Source organism: Tigriopus californicus, chromosome 9, assembly GCF_007210705.1.
Source record: "Tigriopus californicus strain San Diego chromosome 9, Tcal_SD_v2.1, whole genome shotgun sequence".
In the NCBI taxonomy this organism is placed as follows: Eukaryota; Metazoa; Arthropoda; class Copepoda; order Harpacticoida; family Harpacticidae; genus Tigriopus; species Tigriopus californicus.
Window position 1 is genome coordinate 13,910,819 of NC_081448.1, and position 8,145 is coordinate 13,918,963.

An 8,145-nucleotide genomic window follows, 5' to 3' on the forward strand; every position below is an offset into this window, starting at 1 on the left:
ATCTGATATTGTATGTGTTTAAAAGCATCCATGAGATTTGTCCCAACCCAGGATTTAGGGTCAATGGTATTGACCGTAGAGGCCTAATGTGCGTATTGAGAGCACCTTCAAGCCCTCGAGAATCCAGGCTAGTTCGAAAAATGAAGTCCACATCTCTTCTTTCTCAGGCTCCTTCATGGTTTAATTTGCTTCCCTCTAATATTCGTAAGGAATACGTAGGCCTTGTTGATCCGGTAGCATCTTTCAAGTGAGACTTGGACCAATTTTTAGATAGCATTCTAGATCAACCCTACATTCAAGGACTAGCTCGGTCTGCCAACTCAAATTCTTTGGTAGAACAAATATCATATAAAGATTGAAAGGTAATAAATAGACGCAATATGACTTTTCATTTAACACTACTGGGGATTAAATTCCCTGTAGCGGTCAGAAAAGCCCGTAAAAAAACCAAACCAAAAAAAAAAATTAGCATCGGATATAAGAGCACAAAATTTTGGGCCACATCGGATATAAGAGCAGAATTGAAGGCTCAAAATATTTCTTTTTCTTTCCCTAGCTCCTCATTGAAGTTTTCGATGGAAACTGGTTAAGCCATTTTGAATGAGAACGTTTTCAGCCGCTTTCTCATAGCAACAAACAGTCATACATAATGGCGTCTTCCAAGAGAACCACTTTTTCCATCAAGGAGAGGCAAAAGCTCCTTGCCGATTTTAACAAGCTGTCCAAGATAGCCTGACCGAAGCTGCCACAAAGTTAGGAGTCAAACGTGCTTGCTTTGGAAACCTGTTGGTTTTTTTTTCAAACTTCATAGCCAGTATGTAATTCTGTGACAAATTACCAACGTATTTGGTGCGTAAACATACAGCCAACACACTACCCTCTTTGCAATATGTTTCATTTTTCTCGATTTTTAAGGTTGCATTTTCTTTGGACCGTAAAACTACATCAAATTATAGCTTAAAAATATGTTTTCTGTCATCAGTTTTGCCTCTGGAGCCGCGGAACTGGAGCATCGTAGATATGAGCACATCGGATATAAGAGCAGAAATTCTCGGCCCCAAAGCTGCTCTTACATCCGATTTTTTACTGTCATTCCAATCAATCAAATTCATTTCTCATCACACGACTTGACTCAAAAGTAGCCTCAGAGAGCATTAGCCAGTTTTGATATCAATCGAACGTCTGTGTCAAAAGTTATGAGCATTTCAAACTCAGACCAGTGAGGGCACAAATTGAATGAGCTAGCACCACGTTTGTAAGATCTTACCAAGGTGGTGTTAAGTCGGTCATTTTGTGCCCATGTTGTACTGAACTTCAAGGGATCATTGCTTTTGACGCACACGTTCGATTGAGATCAAAATTGACGAACACTTTCTGAGTCAACTAAAGTCCTACTTGTGTGAAGGAAAATGCATTTGGTTGATTTGGATAAAAGTTACGTTTCCTCCACCCTACCGTCTCTGTCCAATGATAATGTAGTCCTGGACAGAGAGCTTTGATCTGAAAAACTTTAACAACCAGTAGTTTGACAGCATACTTGGACGAAGTGAAAGTATCTTTGAAAATTGGACCCAGTCGCAATCTTAATTGTTGTATCAAACGTACCACCAAGCTATGCTTAGCTTCATAGGTTCCATCCAATATAGAGGTGTAGTGGGGTGGAACCCAGCTCGAAACTCGACAACATTTTGACGTCTGGGTTAACCCATAGACCACTGAAAATTATGGACGTATCTCGATGACTATATATTCCGTATAAAATCTTGTCAAAATGCGTTAACAACATACATCAGAAGTATCAGAAGTATCTAAAGTAATGAAGAAAATATTGAACCAAAGGAAACTTTAGATGAAAGAACATTTAGAGAGTATTAAGTGACGTGTGATCTTGTATCTGATCAGGAGGTAACGCATAGCTCTACAAAACCTCGCTAGAAGACGTTCGATCTTCGACCGAGCTTTTCACTCCACTACTGACGTACAAGCCAAGGAAATATTATGCATGACAATGAATGGTCTTTTGCAATCAACAATTTGGTTGTTACTTAGCTCAAGTTGTGAAAGCATTTCATGTTTTTCAAATTCAAATTATTTAAGCACTCAGCTCTGGCAATAGTAACAACTACTGGTCGGAAAGATATTTTTAGGTTAGATTAAATTGTGATTATTTTGACCATTTGGATTTTTGATGAATCTGAAAAGTTTTGGTCATGTTTAGGCGAAATTTAGGAGAAATATTGGGTGGCAAAAATTCAGGGCTGCTTTGGCTGTGTCTGACAATGTTTGTCCCCGCTCAAGGATTTGTTTGACCTTTAACCCCACGCTTTCATTAAGAAGAACCATTGAACACATCCAGTAGTGCTTTGCTGCCAATGAGCTAATTTTAGCTTAAGCCAATTGATAAGCCTCCCATTTTTTGCATCCAAAACAATGTTTGAACATATAAGTGAGCATAGTCTTGATGTCACAATCAAAACTAAGGGCCTGCTGTAGGCCGTCAAGAGACCGAGAGAAATAGGTAATGGTGCGTCTACACGAGAAACATTCTGTCACAAAGTTTGCCTAACAATTTCGGAAATGTTTGGTATTTGACAAACAGTTCATCTCTGAGCCGTCTACACGTGAAACTACCCGATCAAAACGGTTTGACAAATATTTTGATGTAGATTTCTAATCAGATGAACTTGCAAGTGATCGTATCATTTCTCAATGGGTCATTTATTCAATATTTATGTTATGCACGCTAAATAAGATGATTAGTATAATGAACATAGGGAAACTGAGGAATTAAATTTGAAAAAAACACCGATGGGCACTATCACGATGAGAATGTTTCGCTTTCCAAAAAGGTCCTTTATTTTGCCAATTTCAATCTGTGCGGTCATATGTTGGCTGAAACGGATTACTATTTAAAGGCATGTTTTGTCCCCTGATGATGCACTTTTAATAACATTTTTGTTTTTCGAAAGGTTTTCGAAATTCATTTTGACTATAACTCACAAACCAATTGTTTGGCAACGAAAACCCGACCAATTTTCCAATTCATTATAATCGTGAATAAATGGACAACAGTTCTCCAAGAGTATCAAAAACTATTTAATACCCGAGTACGGGTCGAAATATGCCAAGGATATGTAGTTCAAAGGGTATGTCAGAAACGTTAACACAAATATAGTAAGAGCATTAAACATAATAAAGACAATTTCGATATTTATATGCAGTTAACATTACAGATGGCATTGACTAAAAAGAGTTCAGTTTTAAAGAACCAATAAGGACCCGCCCACAAGAACAGACGGCATTTCACAGGGAAGGTGAGGGTCATGGGCGGCATTAAGGTAATGAGTCGGTGGGTAGGACTCGGTCTATTGAGATCCGACTGATCTGGCTTTCCTGACTAAAATTGCCGGGCGGGAATTGGACGAAAGAGCAGCCAAACGTGGCTGGCTGGTCTGGAGGCTGGCGTCTCAAGGGTGTACGTAGAGAACCGATCATGGCGGTGTGTGTCGGCCGAGGGCTGACTCATAACCGGCCAAGAACCTCCAGGTATGGGCCGATGATTCCGTTGGCTCTGATAATCTGATCCAACTTGAATCGGATCAGTCTTCTTTGGACGAGGTCAAGGAATCCATCCATCTAGGTTTGGGGTGGCTCGCTCAAGTCTTGCTCACCGACGGATGTAAAAGAAGGGGCCGGGACCATGACCGGGCTGAGCCCCAGGACAGGCCCAGGGTGGATGGGTTTACCGGGGTCGACACTTCCCTTGTCTGGACGGGAGGAGAGGAATCCGGATTCCGGAGATGGGTGTTGTTAGTTGGTTGATCGATCGATCATTCAATCATTTAATCCTCGATAGAAGAGTGAAGTGTGACTACTGCATGAAGAGGGGATGGATGACATCTGATGACTTTGAACATTGATTGACAATTCCAGGCCCCTTCATACTCCAAGTTGGGGTTATTCTGTGTCAAAATGAACCACAATCAATACATTTTTCTTTGTGATAAACCATAATGGATCGAAAGAGTTAAGTTCCATAATTACTGAAAATGGACACTTTGGTTGGAAGGGCTGGCGAGGATGCTGTCGTCCATGAAATATTTGCTCTTTGGCAAACAAACTTTAAACATGTTCAAATCGAGAAATGTTTGTGAAATACTTGTGAAATGGCCAACAATGTTTGTCAAATGGCTAATTATTTGCCGAATTATTTGTCGTGTAGACGCACCATAAGCCATTTAGTAACTATCTTTGCAATTCTTTGAACAATGAGGAAGGATTTTCAGACGCCAAAGAGACCTTAATTTCTTTCCGTCTTGTACCACCCTGTCCATAAGATGGCTTCTCCAAAAATCATTTAGTAACATCTCGTATTTGTTACGGTTCAATTTTAACAAAATCCTTCATTTTGATATCTTCCTAGGAAAACGTGTATTGATAGGCAACTAAAGTTGTATTTGCTTTTTCTTTGAACTATAACAGAGGGTTTTTGCATCCAATTGCCTTAGATTTAGATTCTCAAACAATGTTGGTACCAAGTATAGAGACCACTCACTCATCTGCGTTGTCCTGTACCATGATTTCAAGATGCTTCAAAGTATGCTATACACCTAGATATGTGCCTAGATTAAAATTTGATTTTACTTTAATGTAAAAGCAAGACTATATTTCTGAGCCCAAAGACCAAGAAGATCGTGAATAACAATAATCAGGCAACTTTTGCCTCAAAACTACCATAATACATGAATAACCAAGCAAATAAAAAAACTTTTTCCAACTTTTAATTACTTGTTTTTAAATTTTCAAAACTTATTTTGGCTGATTTTCATAACTTAAAAACAACTATTCTGACTAAAAGCACAAACTAATTTACCGGCTCCTAGTAATTACACATCAGAGGTTATCTATCTCCTATAAATGCAAGTCTGAGCTGAGACCATTTCTATGGTACTATCACCTAAAAGAAACTTATTTTTAGACATCTAGTTTGGATTAAGAAAATTCCGTGGTGCTACGTGACACAAAAACTGGAAACTAGACTGGCCAATAGGTCTATTGGTTTATCCAGCTCAGACTTAGCTCAGCCCAGACATGGGTCAACTCGATCATGAGCCAGCCCATAAGTGGGCTAGCTCGGATTTGGCCCAGCTCAGACTTGACTCGAAATATCAACCTGATCAACCCAGCTCAGCTCGAAGCCTGTTTTTTTCGGCCCAGCCTAGCTCGTGAGCTGGAAACTGTCAACCCACTTCAGCTCGAAATGAGCCACTTTCCTCTTAGCCCAGCCCAGCCCAAAAATTCTTGGCTCATTATATTTCTAATCCCAGGTTTCTCCCTGGCCAAAAGTATGATTGGTATAGAAATAAATAGGTACTTGATTTGAAGGAATTAAATCCTGATATTTGAGTACATTTTCTTTTACATATTTATATTTGAAATGTAATTGATGGAAGATACTAGCAAAAACAACATGAAATAATACTCTGCCAAATCAAATTTACCTATGTATTTGTTGATTTATTTTCCATGAATATCACAGTCCTTTGATCAATTGAAGGTTTTGGTATTATGGGCCATGGTGGGCATTCCGTTCTTGCACACTTTTGTCCATCCCTGTCCTTAGGGGTCCAAAATTGTCAAAACATATGAGACTTTTAGATTACGAAACTATAAGCAAACCTACTTTAAACTGACATTTTATTGAAGAACAAAGCTAATTGATGGTGCCAAAAGAAAAGTAAGTATTTTACTACTTATGTGATTAATCTGTCTGCTTTCAAACTTCTGGGTCACAAAATGCAACTTCACTTGAACTAAAAAAAGCAAATAGGAATCAAACTTTTTAGTACTGGTTTCAAAGCTTACGTCAAAGGCAGATTGTTCACATTAGTACTTTTTACCCCTCTTTGTTCCATATTCAATGGTTTTACCTTTACGAACGCTGTGGCATGTGTATCTAGGCGCTTCTTGACTACGCCCTCTCCATGGCAGAGAAATCATCGACTGAACACTTTAAGTGAGGGTGTATTTGAAAATGTGGCGCACATGTGAGGCGCGGATAGATAATTTGTCGTATGAAGTAGGTGCGATGCATAATTCAATTTATGGTCTCAATTTGTAAACGTTTGTGATTAAAGATTCATATATGTACAAAGTATATTACCAAGTAGTGCTGTCTGGCCATTGTTTTAAAAGACTCAAAGTGGTAGGCGGATCTCCCTTTCTGGATCAGGCATGTCCAAGCCTTAGCTCCGAGAAAAAAACATTTAAACAGCTGAGCCTCAGAGTCCAGGGTGGCTAGGTAGCATTTTTTGATGCTAGTTCTTCAAAATTAGCATCATTTCAGGGCCCCCAGCATTGGGTTTTGCTTTTAGCATTAAACTAGCATTATTTGTATGCTCCAAGCTTTGTAAAATATTGTCTAGCATTATAACATTTTCCTTGCATTAATTTACTGAAAAATGCCCAAAAGAGAAGAAAAGAAAAAAGAAAATTCTCTCAAGGGAGGTGGTGTAGCCGACTGGTCTACGAAGCAGCTTAAAAAAAGCAAGAATCCTCTCGCCAGGTGTCGTGGGTTCAAACCCCAGTGCCGGAAGTAAGCAAGGAAGCTTGACTTGGCGGTGTTAACAATGTTCTGCCATTGGATTCATTTGAGGTTACATTGACACACTCCACTCAGAAAGTGATTTGCATTGGAATATTTGTTTACATTATGCAAGCAAAGTAGCTGCTTCTAGTTGCTTCTCAATTTAAAGGGAGATTAAGCCAAATTTCTAAATACATCAAGACTTTTGGCACATAAAAAGATTTTAAACTGCTGTGAGTTTGCTAACACAAATCAAGAAATTAATTGAAATTGTCAGTGTGTGTTTATGGACCGAGTCGCAATCTTTCGATAACATTAGTATTGGTGAATTTCATTACATTCCAAAAAGTATTTCTCCTCACACATTTGCGGTGAAACCAAATCACATCTTACAAAATTAGTAAAAAAGGAGAAGAGATAAACGAATATTGAGCTTTATGAAAACAAGTATTTATTGCAGCTCCTGCTAATGTCAGATGGAATAATATAATAATATGGCCGAATAATTCACGCAAAAAAAACAAATTATCCTTTTTATATGATCCAATCTTACCTTAGAAGAACATTTTTGAGGAACAGAACAATTTTTCATGGTGTGTGAAAAACCTTCTTCGAATCCTGAAATTATATTTCAAGCTCAAATTAAACTTTTTTCCACTTTTAGTTGTCCCCTTCAAAGTCGCAAAAAACTCGCACCATCTGTTCATTGAATTCTCAATAATTGAGTGATTTTGAGTAAGCTGTGTTACAAAACCCAACAAAATGAACATGTTTGGTATAATTTGGTGAACGCACTATCAACTTGGCTCAATGCCACAATGCTATTTGCTTAGACTAGCAGGTAAAATGAAATAAATGTCAAAATTCAATGCATTCACAGTGCGGTTTGGCTGGGTATGTTGTCTTTGATTTCACTCCTTGGAATAACGTCAGTTGTTCACCTGACAAGCTGTATTTTAGAGGTCCCCAGGTCGAATTATGAATGTTCTAGGTAGATAAACGTTATTCTCCAACGATTAGTTGGCGGTGCTCATTTTTAAAAACCTCACCTTAACAAACCTAACCTGATACGATATTAACAACCTTAAAGTCTCTATCTAAACCTTTTGGCACAAATTTTAAAGATGAGCACAGCCAACTAATCGGTGGAGAATAACGTTTATCTGCCAGGATCGAGTTGGACTAAAGGATTTCAAGATAGAAAGTACAACCATATTGAACAAATTACATTGTAAAGTATAAGGGGACTTGTTCTTTGATAGACCCAGGAAATTCACATGTGTTAATGTTAATCTGAATAATTTAATGAGACATTTCAGCAATCTAATCTTATGAAAAGACTTGTCTTCGAGTAAAATTTGGCAGTGTCCATGAACAAATTGTTCAATGATGCTTGTCATGATAGTACGTTTTCTTATACAACGCATCAATTCAGAATCTGTTTGGAAACATTTTAGTTCTTCTGATCGTTTACATTTTTGAAGTGGAGCCACTTGTCAAACCTTGGGCGTCTCTAAATCCAGCAGGGTCCCTAGGTCAAATCTACTATTGGGTTGCTA